Source organism: Jaculus jaculus, chromosome 9 (genome assembly GCF_020740685.1).
Source record: "Jaculus jaculus isolate mJacJac1 chromosome 9, mJacJac1.mat.Y.cur, whole genome shotgun sequence".
Lineage (NCBI taxonomy): Eukaryota > Metazoa > Chordata > Mammalia > Rodentia > Dipodidae > Jaculus > Jaculus jaculus.
The window spans coordinates 132,372,428-132,387,864 of record NC_059110.1 but is presented as its reverse complement, the minus strand read 5'-3'; the positions used below and the strand labels follow the sequence as shown (position 1 = coordinate 132,387,864).

Below are 15,437 nucleotides of genomic sequence, written 5' to 3'. Positions count from 1 at the left end.
CTTTTCATTTTGTTATATACAGAAACTTTTTTTTAAATTTTATTTTTGTTTATTTGTTTGAGAATGACAGACTGAGAGAGAAAGAGGCAGATAGAGAGAGAGAAAGAATGGGTGTGCCAGGGCCTCTAGCCACTGCAAACGAACTCCAGATGTGTGCACCCGGCTATAATGTGGGTCCTGGGGAATCCAGCCTCGAACTGGGGTCCTTAGGCTTCACAGGCAAGCACTTAACTGCCAAGCCATCTCTCTAGCCCAGAAACTTTTTTTCTTTTTTTAAAGTAGAGTATCACTCTAATCCAGGGTGACCTGGAATTCACTATGTAGTCTCAGGGTGGCCTCGAACTCATGGTGATCCTCCTACCTCTGCCTCCTGAATGCTGGGATTAAAGGTGTGTGCCTCCTTGCCTAGTTTGTTTTTGCTGTTTTTTTTTTCCTCAAGTTTTATTAATATTTTCTTTGCTGTTTTTTATTAAACTTTTATCTATTTGCAAGCAGAGAGAGAAGATGAATGAATAGGCACACACTAGGTCCATCAACTACTGCAACAAACTCCAGATGCATGTGCATCTGCCTTTATGTGGGTACTGGGGAATCAAACTCTGGTCTTATGCTTTTTATTTTTTATTTTTTTATTTGTTTTTGTTTTTTTTGAGGTAGGGTCTCACTGTAGCTCAGGCTGACCTGGAATTCACTATGGAGTCTTCGGGTGGCCTCGAACTCAGGCAATCCTCCTACCTCTGCCTCCCGAGTGCTGGGATTAAAGGCGTGTGTCACCACGCCCTGCTGGTCTTAGGCTTTTTAGGTAAGCACCTTACCCAGTAAACAATCTCTCCAGCCCCTGTTGTTGCTTTTTTTTTTTTGTGTGTGTGTGTGTTTTTGAGGTAGGGTCTCACTCTAGCCTAGGCTGACCTGGAATTAACTGTGTAGTCTCAGGGTGGCCTTGAACTCACGGAGATCCACTTGCCTCTGCCTCCTGAATGCTGGGATTAAAGGTATGCACCACCATGCCCAGCTTTGTTGTTGCTTTTATGAGACAATTGGTTCTGAATTTGCTGTGTAGACCAGGCTGGCCTTGAACTCATGATGTTTTGCCTTCATCTGCCTCCCAAGTGCTGGGGGATATAAGGGCGTGAGCCACCACGCCCAAGTGAAGTTTTTTTTTTTGAGATAGGCCTCATGTAGTTAAGCTGGTTTCCAATTATGCTGTGTACCTGATTTTGAACTCCTGATCCTTCTGTTTCAATTATAGGTATTTGTTCCCATGTCTGGTCTTATGCATTGCAGTGTCAAGCCCTGGGCTTTGTTCATGGTAGGCAGGTGCTCTACCAACTGAGCTACATCCCATGTGGTGCTTTGAAACAGATGGCCCATAAACTCATGTGCTTTGAATGCTTGGTCCCTAACTGGTGGTAATTTCGTAGATGGAGTCTTGCTTTGGAGGAAGTGTGTTGTTGGGGCCAGCTTAGGGGTGTTTTAGGCAGCTCCCCCTCACCAGAACTTGTGTCTCTCCTGTTGGTGTTTCCATCTACTGTGGCAGAGGTGATTTCCAGCCTCTGCTCATGGCATGTTTTTCCTCCCTCCCATTATGAAGCTTTCCCTTGAGGCTGTACGGCCAAAATAAAAATCTTTCTTCCCATCAGCTCCTTTTGGCTGGGCGCTTTGTCTAAGCACCTACTTTTTGCATTAGTTAATTATGAAGTAGATGAGATTTGTTTTACTTGAGAGAATATTAAAGAGAGATGCAGAAGTCATCTTGAATTTAGATTGTCTTTTAACTTCTTCCATGGTTTTATCATTTATATAGGATATCTTGGGTCTAATCAAGAATTGGTTATGAGTCTGGGGATACTGTTCAGTGGCAGAGTGCTTGCCTAGCATGCCCAAGGCCCGGGAGCCAATCCCCAGCGTGACAGAAGAACAACAACAAAATTGTTAGCAGTTTCTGTCAAGGGAGAGAGTTGTAATACTTAGCATAACTCATTAGTCTTTCAAAGCCTTTACAAATGCAGTGTGACTCTACGTAAGCTAATTATGAAGTAGATAAGATTTGTCTTACTAGAGAGAATATAGCAGACAGATGCGGAAGTCATCTTGAATATAGACTGAAGAAAGTTTATTTCTACTGTTGGCACCTGCTGTTTGATCACTGTTCACTTTTGCTCTTGAAAGCTTGTTTCTACTCAGATACAGGACTTCCAGATCTTTTGAGATAAAAAAAGACCGTGGCTAATAATATTAATGAAATTAATTTAAGCTCGAGACTTTTTTTTTGAGATAGACTCTTGCTATGTTTCCCAGGCTGACTTTGAATTTGTAGTGATCTTCCTGCCTCAGTCTCCTGAATGCTGGGATTATAGGCATATAATGCCACAGCCAATTATCTTTTTTCCTAAGAAAAGGTGGATTTTGGGGCTGGAGAGAGATGGCTTAGCAGTTAAAGGCGCATGCTTGTCTGCAAAGTCTAATGACCCAGGTTCAATTCCCCAGTACCCACGTAAAGCCAGATGCATAAAGCGCTGCATGAATCTGGAGCTTGGTTGCAGCAGCTAGAGGCCCTGGCGTGCCCATTCTGTCTCTCTCTCTGCCTCTCCTCTTTCTGCTAGGAAAATAAATAAATACAGATTGACACACACCTGTAACTTCAGTTCTCAAGAGTCTGAGGTAGGGGAAAAAAAGTAGATTTCATGATGTAATTTCAAGGTGGTTTGGTGAGTATTCTGTTCTGTGACAGACAGGTTCACAGCGGAGGAGAATGTCCCTTCTCTGACAGAAAATGTCTTGCTCCAGACTAGTCGGCCTACTGCCTCTGTGGTGTGCTATTGATTTCGTTGTTCTTTGAGTCTTTGCTTTTGGACCTGGACCAGCCATCTAGCTATGATGGAATTCTTCAAAAGTATCCTTCATTTTGTGCCAAATGACCTTCAGTGGTTGGTCTACTTGGAGATGTTGTTTCTGAGGCTTCATTCCTAATTCTAAACCTTCATAGGAAGTAAAATGAAAGAATTTTTCATTTCATTTTCATTTATTAATAGCACATTTAAATTTTTTAAATGAAATATTTATTTTTATTTATTTGAGGCAGAGAGAGAGGTGGGCACGCCAGGCCCTCTATCCATTGCAAATGAACTCTAGATGCATGCACCGCCTTGTGGATCTGGCTTACATGGGTCCTAGAGAGTTGAACCTGTATTCTTAGGCTTTGCAGGGAAGTGCCTTAAATGCTAAGCCATCTGTTCAGCCCAGCCACTTTTTTTTTTTTTTTTTTTTAAGGTAGGGTCTCACTCTAGCTCAGGCTGACCTGGAATTCACTATGTAGTTTCAGGGTGCCCTCGAACTCTCAGCCATCCTCCTACCTCTGCCTCCCAGAGTTCTGGGATTCAAGGCATATACTACCCCACCCAGCTTTTTTTTTTAATTTTCTTATTAGTGAGTTTGTAAGGTCTTTTAAGTTTTTTATGTTTGTTTATTTTTTATTTGTTTATTTGAGAGCAACAGAGAGAGAGAGAAAGGGGCAGATAGATAGAGAATGGGCACAACAGGGCCTCTAGCCACTGCAAACGAACTCTAGATGCATGCGCCACATTGTGCATCTGGCTTACATGGGGTCTGGGGAAACGAGCCTTGAACCCCAGGGGTCCTTAGGCTTCATAGGCAAGTGCTTAACTGCTAAGCCATCTCTCCAGCCTGGTCTTTAAGTGTTTTAATAAAAATTCTTTTTCAGCGTTTTCAGATATGTGATATTTGATTTGCAAATACTTTTTCTTTCTTTTTTGTTGCAAATACCTTTTCTCATTTTTTTGTCATTTTCATTCTTTTAATGCTATATTAAATGTTGAGTTTGATAAAAGTCCAATATGTTTATTAGAGAGAGAGAGAGAGAGAGGGAGAGAGGGAGAGAGAGAGCTGGGTATGGTGGTGCACACCTTTAATCCCGGCACTTGGGAGGCAGAGGTAGGAGGTATGAGGATTGCTGTGAGTTCGAGGCCACTATGAGATTACACAGTGAATTCCATCCTGGGCTAGAGTGAATCCCTACCTCTGAAAAACAAAAAAATAAAAATAAAAAAAGAGTGGGGGAGGAAGAGAAAGAGAGGAATATGGGCATGGCAGGACCTCTTGGCTGCTGCTAATGAACCCCAGATTAGTATATGCCATTTTGTGCACCTGGCTTTATGTGGGTACTGGGGAATTGAACCTAGGCCTTCAGGCTTTGCAGGTAAGTGCCTTTAACTGCTGAGCTATCTCTCCACAGTTTTAGAGTACAGGCTTTCTTAATATAGGGAGGGATGGTGGCTGAATGCTGCTTGCCCACATCTGGACAGACCCCAGGTAGCGGAGAGATGATTGCTTGCTGTATAGTTTGTCTTTCTCTTTTTGTTTAATCTGGGATCCCATGGGATGGTGTCAGCTGCATTTAGGGTGGGTCTTTCCTCCTCAGTCAAACCTCTTTGGAAACTCCCTGAGAGACACACACAGAGACAAATCTCCTATATGGTTTGGGATGTAGCCAGGTTGACAAAGAACATTAACCTTCACAGGTACACAAAAGTCATAAAATGCAATCTTATGGAAAAATTGAGGCTAATTTCTAGACTTCTAAGTCTTGGGGACACATCAGATTTTTGTCTAAAGGAGATTATTGGCTTATGGGTATGTGTTTGTTGCACTTTTTCACATTGTGATCACTAACTTACAGCTCTGTATGAAATTAGTACAGAGTGCTTTCATTTGAGTTTGGAGTAGCAGTCGAGCCTCGACTGCGTGAGGCGGCAAAGTTGGTGCTGAGGTAAAAGCAGCAGCTGCAGCCGACGTACTGCTTCTGTTTCTACTGTGCAGGTGTATATGCCTGTATGTGCACAGGCCTGTGGAGGTCAGAGGACAACTTTAGGTTTTGCTCCTTAGGACCTTTTCTATCATTGGCTTCAAATTTGCCAGTTAGGCTAGATTGACCAGCAAACCCCAGGGATGCTCCTGTCTCTGCCTCTTCAGCTCTGGCAGTATAGGGATGTACCACCATGCTTGGCATTTTCTGTAGGCACTGGAGATTGCAGGCAGTTTACCAACTGAGCTATCTCCTCAGCTCATTTCAACTCAGATTCTTTTCATCTATCTAGGTTAATCAGTTAGGATTTTCTTGATTCCACCTGTCTGAAATAGCAATGTAGAGTGTAGGGTGGATAATCTAGGAAGAAATTTATGGCTTGCTTAAATGCAAAGATTCAGTTTCATTCCATGAATAAACTTGATTTTTTTTTTTTTTAAGAAAGATGGCCTTAGTATATTATACTATTTCAGCTCCTCTGGTTTTAGATATAGGAGGAAAGAGTATTTGTCTCTCAGAGGCCTTAGTATAAGAAGTTTTAGCTAGGTGTGGTGACACACACCTTTAATGCCAGTGCCAGCGCTCAGGAGGCAGAGGTAGGAGGATTGCCATGAGTTCAGGGCCACCCTGAGACTAAATAATGAATTCCAGGCCAGCCTTCTGGTCTAGAACAAGACCCTACCTAGAAAAACAAAACAAAATAAACAGACAAAAGCTAAGGGCTGGAGAAAGGGCTTAGTGGTTAAGGCACTTGCCTGTAAAGCCAAAGAACCTTGGTTAGTTTCTCTAGGACCCACATAAACCAGATGCACAAGATGGCATATGCATCTGGATTTTGTTTTTAGTGGCTAGAGGCCACTCTCTGTCAAGTAAAATAAAAAGGAGGGTTGGAGAGATGGCTTAGCTGTTAGGGCATTTGCCTGCAAAGGACCAAGGACCCACATAAGCCAGATGTGCAAGGGTTTGCATGTGTCTGGAGTTTGTTTGCAATAGCTGGAGGCCCTGAATGTCCATTCTCGGTCTCTCTCTCTCTGTCTCTTTCTCTCTCTCTCAAATAAAAAAATAAATAAATAAATAAATAAAAGAAATAAAAGAAATACTAAAGGAAAAAACTTTTTTTTAATTAAAAATTAAAAAAAAATTTATTTATTTGAGAGCGACAGACACAGAGAGAAAGACAGATAGAGGAAGAGAGAGAGAATGGGCGTGCCAGGGCTTCCAGCCTCTGCAAACGAACTCCAGACGCGTGCGCCCCCTTGTGCATCTGGCTAACGTGGGACCTGGGGAACCGAGCCTCGAACTGGGGTCCTTAGGCTTCACAGGCAAGCGCTTAACCGCTAAGCCATCTCTCCAGCCCAGAAAAAACAAGTTTTACATGTAAAACTTACATGGTCACTTATCCTAGCCTGAGCCAAGCCCTGTGGGGTGAGTGTGAGGGCCTGGTTGTCTAGTTCTGGTCTCATGTCACTTCTGGTGAAGTTAGCGCCTCAGAGCCACTTGTATGGGGGCGGGGAGCAGAGGACACTCGTCAAAGGGAAATCATCATAAAGACTTGGATACCTGGCTGCAAAACAATGATTGTTACATGCTGTCATTCTCTTTTTATTGGTTAGCAGCAGATCAGAGAAGTGAAGGGACTTGAATTACACTCTGAGACTTGGTTTCTGATTCTGGCTTTCTTGTCTGTAGTCCATGTAAATATTCCTCACGAGGATAGACATTTGCAGTTAGTTACTCTGTGTGTGTGTGTGTGTGTGTGTGTGTGTGTGTTTGATTTTTTTTCCATGTAGGGTCTTCCTCTAGCCCAGGCTGACCTGGAATTCATTATGTACTTTCATGGTGGCCTTAACTCATAGCAGTCCTCCTACTTTTGCCTCCCAAGTGCTGGGACTAAAGTGTGCCCTGGGACTGAAGGTGAGTGCCACTATGTCTGGCTGCATGTATATGTGTTTTTTTTTTTTTTAATTTTTAAAAAAAATTTATTTGGGAGTGACAGAGAGAGAAAGAGGCAGAGAGTGAGAATGGGTGCGCCAATGCCTCTAGCCACTGCAGATGAACTCCAGATGTGTGTGCCCCCTTGTGCATCTGGCTAACGTGGGTCCTGGGGAATTGAGCCTTGAACTGGGGTCCTCAGGTTTCCAGGCAAGGGCTTAACCACTAAGCCATCTCTCCAGACCTTGTTAAACAAGTTACCTTTCACAATGACCAAGTGTTGATATTTCCTCAAAGCTTCCTGGACTGTTTTTGTTTTTTGAGATAGGGTCTCACTCTAGTCCAGGCTAACCTGGCATTTACTATGGAGTCTCAGGGTGGCCGCAAACTCACAGTGATCCTCCTCCCTCTGCCTCCCGAGTGCTGGGATTAAAGGCCATACCACCACAACGGCCATGTGTATGTTTTGAGGCAGGGTTTCAATGTATCCCAGGCTGGTCTTAAATTTACTAGGTAACCAAGGATGACCTTGAACCTCTGATCTTCCTACCTCTACCTGTGGAGTGCAGGGATTATAGGCATGCCTACTTTTAAAGTAACAGTGTTTTCATTTTAAATTTTTGAAATTTTGGATAATTAAAATTACTCATCTGTGTGGGTGCATGTATGGGCATGGATAGGTCTTTGTCACTGCCAATGTAGTGCCAGCTGCAAGCATTGCTTTGCATTTGGCTTTATATGCATGCTGGGAAATTGGACCTGGGCTGTTAGGGTTTGCAAGCAAATGCCTTTATTGCCAAGCCATCTCCCAGTCCTAATTTGGATAACTTATTTTTTTTCTTTTTCGAGGTGGGGTTTCACTCTAGCTCAGGCTGACCTGGAATTCACTGTAGAGTCTCAGGGTGGCCTTGAACTCATGGCAATCCTCCTACCTCTGCCTCCCCAGTGCTGGGATTAAAGGCCTGCGCCACCATGCCTGGTTGGATAATTTTTTTAAAAAATATACTTTATTTATTTGAGAGAGAGAAAGAGACAGAAAGAGGTAGAGAGAGTGTGTGAGAGAGAATGGGCGCACCAGTGCCTCCAGCCACTGCAAACGAACTTCAGATGCATGCTCCACCTTGTGCATTTATATGTCTTACGTGGGTCCTGGAGAATTTAACTGAGGTCTTTTGGCTGTGCAGGCAAATGCCTTAACTGCTAAGTCATCTTCTCCAGCCCTTGGATAACTTAATTGGAAGAGAAACAAGTCAAGGCAGATGGGAACACCCACTTTGTTGGCTTTGTTGTAACCCACCTACCTGGTACATTTGAAAAGTGCCTTGACTTATGACTTTGCTTTGTTCTGTAACTACAAAACCTTCATGAAGCTGGGGTGGCGCAGGCCTTTAATCCCAGCATTTGGGAAGTAGAAGTAGGAGGATTGCCTTGAGTTCAAGGCCACCCCAGACTACATAGTGAATTCCAGTTCAGCCTGGGCTAGAGTGAGACCCTATCTCGAAAAACTAAAACAAAACAAACAAACAAACAAAAAACAAAACCCAAAACCAAAAAAAACAAACAAACACAACAACAACAAAACAAACCTTCATGAAATTGTTAATATGTTGGAACATGAAATTGGGATAACCTAGGTCTTTGTTCCCCTTAAAAATATTTTTATTTATTTGTGATCAGAGGGGGAGGAAGCTAGTAGTTAGAGTCTGGGTGTGCCAGGTCCTCTTGGCTTCTGCAAATGGACTCCAGAAACATGGGCCACTTTGTGCATCTGGCTTTACGTAGGTATTTGGGAATCAAACTCAGGCCAACACACTTTATAATGAAGTGTCTTTCATTGCTTAAACCATCTCTGCAGTCCTGGAAGTTTTTATATTAGAAATAATAAGCATTTTAGCCTCTTCTGAAAGACTGTATAGCAGAGTCATGCTGTGTTGTGAAAAACTCGGAAAAACAGTTGAAACTTCACCATAATGAAGTTCCCCTTTACTAATAATTGGGATTAGGATCTGATTCACACAGTTGATTGTGGTAGAAGCCTAATGCCCACTTCTGAAGCAGGCATCTGAACCTAATGCATTATGGACTTTTAACTCTATGCTAGGCCATTTTATCCCAATCTCCTTGCGTTTAATAGTGCCCCTAAAAAAAGTTGTATCTCTAGTTGTATATTAAATGTTACCCAGATCTCCCTGGCTAATATGTTTGGTGGGTAATGTTAACAGTAGTCTTTGTGATTGTACTTCATGGCCAGTTTTTAAAAAATGCTTTTCCTTTCTTATGTTTTATTTTTATTTATTTATTTGAGAGAAAGAGATAGGGAGAGAATGAGAATGGCTGTGCCAGGGCTTCTAGCCACTGCAAACAAACATCAGATGAATGTGCCACCTTGTGCATCTGGCTTACATTGGTTCTGGGGGAATCAAACCTAGGTCCTTTGGCTTTGCAGGCAAATGCCTCAACCACTAAACCATCTCTCTAGCCTATCATAGGAAGTTTTATGGTTTCATTGGTTTTGTCAGTGACATGCAAATATTTTGATTTCTCCAGTGGCTGTTTTGCATATTCATTACCTATTTATTGAGATGAATACAGGTGAAAGTCATTCCTTTGTCAAGTAGGAATTACATAAAATTCAGGTGGGGATGTAGCTCAGTTAGTAGACATGCACAAAGCCCTGGGTTTTACCCCTAGCAGCACATTAAGTCCCCAGGCAGAAATATCAGAACTTGAAGGTCATCCTCAGGTACCCAGCGGAAATCCTTTGTCAAGTACATAGATAATCTTGTGGTGTTTTTTATTTATTTATTTATTTTTTTGGTTTTCCAAGGTAGGGTCTCACCTTGGAATTCACTATGTAGTCTCAGGATGGCCTCGAATTCATGGCAGTCCTTCTACCTCTGTTTCCTGAGTGCTGGGATTAAAGGCCTGAGCCACCACGCCTGGCTAGAATAATCTTTTATTTTCTGTAAATACAGTACCAGATACTCTTTTAAGTACTTTACACAGACACACCCTAAGAGGTAGGTTTTTGGTTTGAGGTGATCAAATGGAAATCCTCGGGTTTAAGTTATTTGCTCCAGGCACACGGCTGGGGAGTGAGGCTGGTGTATCTCCAGGCTGGTTCTCTGGCTACAAGCTGTCCTCTGCATCACCATGCTGCATCTGGCTCAAGGGTGGATTTTAGCTTGTGCATTATTTGTTTTGGTTTTGCATGCTATTTCTTTTTGTAATATTTGTCTAGGTATGAGCTGGAAGTTTTTTGTTTTTTTTGAGGTAGGGTCTCACTCTAGTCCAGGCTAACCTGGAATTAACTATGAAGTCTCAGGGTGGCCTTGAATTTAAGGCGATCCTCCTACCTCTGCCTCCCAAGTGCTGGGATTAAAGGCGTGCGCCACCACGCCTGGCTTGAGCTGGAAGTTTTACAGGGTTAATTTGCTAATTAGCATCTGTGTATTTGTCTCTTTCTGTCCCACACCCCCAAGGTACTGGGGATTTAACTAGTTTCCAGTGAGCTATATCTCGAGCCCTCTTTTGCTGTTTTAAATTTTGATAAGGGTCTTGCTCAATACCTGTGCTAGGCTTGAACTTTCGCTCTTCCTGCTTTAGCCTCCCCAGTGGCTGTAGCTGGGTCCTGTCACACCTCTCCTGTTTCTGGTATCTAAGAAGCAAGCTCTGTGTGCTTATGTTTATCAGTAGTTCTCAAAAAAGACTGGTTTTGTTCCTCAGGAAGATGTTTGTTAAAGTCTAGAGATAATTTTGTTTGTTACAAGTTAGGGGATATAGAAGGCATCTAGAAGGTAGAGGCCAGGGGTGCTGCTAAAGAGAATACTGTGAACAAGACAATTCCCTACAGCAAAGAAGTTCCCAGCCCCAAATGCCACTCTTGTAATTATCTTGTAATGCCATTCCTCTGTGTAATGGACAAAGTCTGTACAGTAACGTAGAAATGATTCATCTCGATTTTTTTTTTTTTTCGAAGTAGAGTCTCACTTTAGCCCAGGCTGACCTGGAATACTATGTAGTCTCAGGGTGGCCTCAAACTCACAGCAATCTTCCTGACTCTGCCTCCCGAGTGCTGGAATTAAAGCGTGTGCCACCACGCCCGGCTTCCTTTTGATTTTTTTTTTGTTATTTATTTTTACTTATTTGAGAACGACAGGGAAAGAGAGAGAGAGAGAAAGAAAGAGAATGGTCACACCAGGACCTCCAGCCATTGCAGACTAACTCCAGATGCATGCCCCATCTTGTGCATCTGGCTTATGTGAGTACTGGGGAATCAAGCCTCGAACTGGGGTCCTTAGGTTTCACAGGCAAGCGCTTAACCGCTAAGCCATCTCTCCAGCTCCCCTTTTGATTTTTAAAAATATTTTTATTGAGCTGGAGAGATGGTTTAACAGTAAGGGTATTTGCCTACAAAGCCCAAGAACTCAGGTTCAGTTCTCCAGAACTGATATATGCCAGATGTACAGGGTGGTGCATGCATCTGGAGTTTGTTTGTAGTGGCTAGAGGCCCTGGTATACCCACCCTGCCTCCGTCCTTCCCTCCCTCCCCCCTCAAATAAATAAATAAAATATAAAATATAAAAAATGTTTTTATTTATTTATTAGGTGAGAGAGAGAGAGAATGAATGAGAATGGGCCTGTCAGGGTCTCCAGCTAATGCAAACAAAGTCAAGATGCATTCGTCGCTGTGCAGCTGGCTTTATGCGGGTACTGCAGAATTGAACCCAGGTTGTGTGGTTTTGTAGGCAAGGGCTTTAATTGTTGAGCTGTTTTTCCAGCCCCATTTTGATTTTTGTTTGATAATTGAGTTTATCCAAATCGACACATTTTAAAATTTTTGTTTATTTGCATGTATGTGTGTGCATGTGTGTGCACTTGTGTGCCTGCCAGGTTCTCTTGCTGCTGTAAAGGAATGCCTATTTGGCTTTATTTGGGTGGTTGAGAAGTTGAATCCAGGCCAACAGGCTTTGCTAACAACTACCTTTAACTAGTAAGCCATCTCTCCAACCCCCAATATATGTTTTTATAAAGGAAATAAACAAAACCATAAATATATAAGTGCTCTTAAACTAAACTGGGAATTACAGCCCACTGAAGGAAAGCTGAGAGACTTTAAAAAGAAACCTGTAGGGCTGGAGAGATGGCTCAGTGTTTTAGGTGCTTGCTTGCAAAGCCTAATGACCTGGGTTCAGTTTCCCAATGGCCATATAGACCCAGATGTACAAAGTGGTGCATGCATCTGGAGTTTGTTTGCAATGATAGAGGTCTTGACACACTTGTTCTTTCTCCTTGCAAATAAATAAATGAAATATAAAAACCAAGACTGGTAAAGACTGAGGCTATGTTATTTAAATATTTGTTGGATTATCTTGTTAGTAATGCACTTAGATTTTTTTTTTTTTTTTTGAGATAGGGTCTCTTTGGTCCAGGCTGTCCTAAAATTAACTATGTAGTCTCAAGGTGGCCTTGAACTCATGGAGATCCACCTACCTCTGCCTCCCAAGTGCTGGGACTAAAGGCATGTGCCACCACGCCCGGCTGCAGTTAGATTTTTTTTTAAAAATATTTTTTTAGTATTTATTTATATTTTTATTTACAAGCAGAGTGAGATAGAAAGGGGGGGGTATGGGTGCTGCAGGGCCTTCAACCACTGCAAACAGATTCCAGATGCAGGTACCACTTTGTGCGTCTGGGTTTACGTAGGTACTGGGGAATTGAACTCATGTCTTTAGGCCCTCTCTGCAAGCAAGTGCATTAACCACTGAACCATGTCTTAGATTTTTTTTTTGTGTTTGATTATGATGTGTATATGTTTGTGTGTTTATGTGTGTGAATGTGGGTGTGCACCTGCCCTGGGGTCCATGTGGAAGTCAGAGGACAACTTTCAGGTGTCTGTCCTTAACCTTCACTGCTCTGTTCACCAGGCTAAGTGGCCTGTGAGTTTCCCACAGGTTCTCTTGTCTCCATTTCCCTTCTTGCTACTGTGCCTGGCCTTTTTTTTTTTTTTTTTTAAATATATTTAATTTATTTACTTGAGAGAGACAGAGAAAGAGGCAGATAGAGAGAAAGAGAGAGAATGGGCATGCCAGGGCCTCCAGCCACTGCAAATGAACTCCAGATGCACATGTGACCACTGCCCCCCCCCCCCCCCCCCCCCGTGCATCTGGCTTACGTGGGTCCTGGGGAATTGAATGGGGTTACTTAGGCTTCTCAGGCAAACACCTTAACCACTAAGCCATTCCTCCAGCCCTGTGCCTGGCTTTTTATGTGGCTCTGGGAATTTGAACTCTGGTACTCATGCTTGCACAGCAAGTACTTTATCCACTGATTCACCTTCCCAACCCCTAGATTTCATTTTTGTTTTAACATTATTTGTTAAGTGTAAATATTTAAAATATACTACAACATGTAAAAAACGATGTCTTGCTTCTAGTTAATTTTTTTTTGCGGGGGGGGGGGGGCTTTTGCAAGGCAAGGTCTTACTGTAGCTCATTCTGACCTGGAGGTTACTCTGTAGCCTTTGGTTGGCCTCGAACTCATGGTGATTCTCCTGTCCCAGCCTCCCAAGTGCTGGGACTAAAGGCAGTGCCACCACACTTAGCTGTACTTAAAAAATTTCAATCTGAGCCGGGTGTGGTGGCACACACCTTTATCCCAGCACTCCAGAGGTGGAGGTGGGAAGATCACCGAGTTCCAGGCCAGCCTGGAACTACAGAGTCAGTACCAGGTCAGTGAGACTGTATCCCCCCCAAAACAAATTTGAAACAAAAATTTAGAAATTACACATTACGTATATACCATCTGTATTTAATAAATTCTAACAAATGCTGTTGAAGTTGTCTTTGGCTTCTCATCCCATTTATTGGGTATTTCTGTATTTTCTGATAAAGTAATACTCTCAGGGGTGAAGGATAAAGTACTTGCCCACTTCTGATGTCTGTCATCTTGCTCGCACTCAGTGATCCTGTCTTTTGAGTGCCAGCCAACAACATTCTCCCGTCATTCTTCACAGAAGTGTATGGCTGCAGAACAGCTAGGTGAGGGCAGAAGCAGGCTGTCAGAGGGGCCAAGAGCAGAGAAGAACCTTGAGGCCAGTTGGGAAAGTGAAAGTCAGCAACTGCAGGAAAGAGATCATGTGACTAGAACAATCTATAAGCTTGTTGGGGAGAGTGAGGAGGGGTCAGCAAGAGCTGTCCTTGAGGCAGTATTGTGACTGTCAGGTTTTACAATGAGGTTCTGTCTGCCAGGTTTCCCTTTCCAAGTGATGAACTGGGAGAAGCATGCTGGGACTCACTGCCTCTCACTTGGATTATTTTGGTGGTTTTTTTTTTGTTAGCAGTGCTGCCTGCCATTTATTCTCCTTTTAAGCAATTATTTTAAAAAATATATTTATTTTTATTTATTTATTTGAGAGAGAACAAGGCAGAGTAAGAGGGGGGAGGAAGGGGGAGAGAGAGAGAGAGAAAGGGAGAGAGAGAGAGAAAGGGAGAGAGAGAGAGAGAGAGAATAGGCGTGCAAGGGCCTCTAGCCACTGCAGACGAACTCCAGATGCATGCACCACCTTACGCATCTGGCTTACGTGGGTCCTGGGGAATCGAACCGAGGTCCTTTAGCTTTGCAGGCAAGTGCCTTAGCCACTAAACCATCTCTCCAGCTCTAAGCAGTTCTTCATAGGATTGATTTAATGAGTTTCGTTTTTCCCACCACACTGGGAATCAAATCCAGGACCTTTTACATGTTAGGCAAGTACTCTACCACTGAGCTATATCCCCAGCCCTTGACAGGTTTCTTCTTTGTGTAAACGCTTTCCGTCATGCTCTGTTTCCTGTGGACTAGAACTGTCATTTCTCATGGTGACATTTGAGGTCATGCATAGCTCCTCCTGTCCCTTCTTGGCATCCTTGGATTTTTGGTGAACTTTCCACAGATTTCTCTGAAAAGTTTACATTTGCTCTTGTTCCCATGTGTAAGGTGAGCACCCTCTGTTTCTGAGAGCTGCTCATGCTCCCTGTGCCCTGCCTCCTTGTTAGACCTGAGCTTCCAGCTTGCAGGCAGTGGCCTCGTGCTCTGTCCGTGCATTTGAGGATGTCTGCACAGGTCATGGCTCACAGAGCACGTTTGCTAGATGGAATTAATGGACAGGTCCAACTTCCATTTTAGCTAGTTTTCTAGGGGTAGGAAAAAAGAAATCCTGTACAGGGGGCTGGGGAGATGACTCAGTGGTTAAAGGTGCTTGCATACAAAATCTGCTGGCTTGGGTTCAGTTCCCCGGTACTCACATAAAGCCAGATGCACAAAGTGGTGTATGCACCTGGGATTTGTTTGCAGCTACAAGAGGGCCTCATGTGCTCAATTCTCTCTCTCTGCTCACAAACAAGCACAAATATTTTAAAAAATTCTACACAATATAGATTTTCCTTTTCTGTAACTATAGTCATCGAATTGGGAGGTTGGAGCTAGGAGGCTGTGCTTTGAAGGCTTGGATAGAAAACATTTGCTCACCTTTGGTCACAAGTATGGAATCCTTTGTGTTTCTTTTATACTTTGTCATACCTGGTCACATTTCATTCGTAGATCTCCTTCATTGATAAATCTGCCATTTTACTATGTGGTTCTGGATCATGGTGGATTTTTATTTATTTATTTATTGTTTGGCTTTTCAAGGTGGGTTTCACTCTAG

General features: G+C 43.0%; 1 protein-coding gene across 4 annotated transcripts in view; it reads left to right on the top strand.

Moving 5' to 3' along the window:
• The window catches only part of Helz (helicase with zinc finger), a 181,032-nt gene that overhangs the window by 15,527 nt on the left and 150,068 nt on the right, over nucleotides 1-15,437 (top strand). The gene's annotated exons all lie outside the window — the stretch shown is intronic.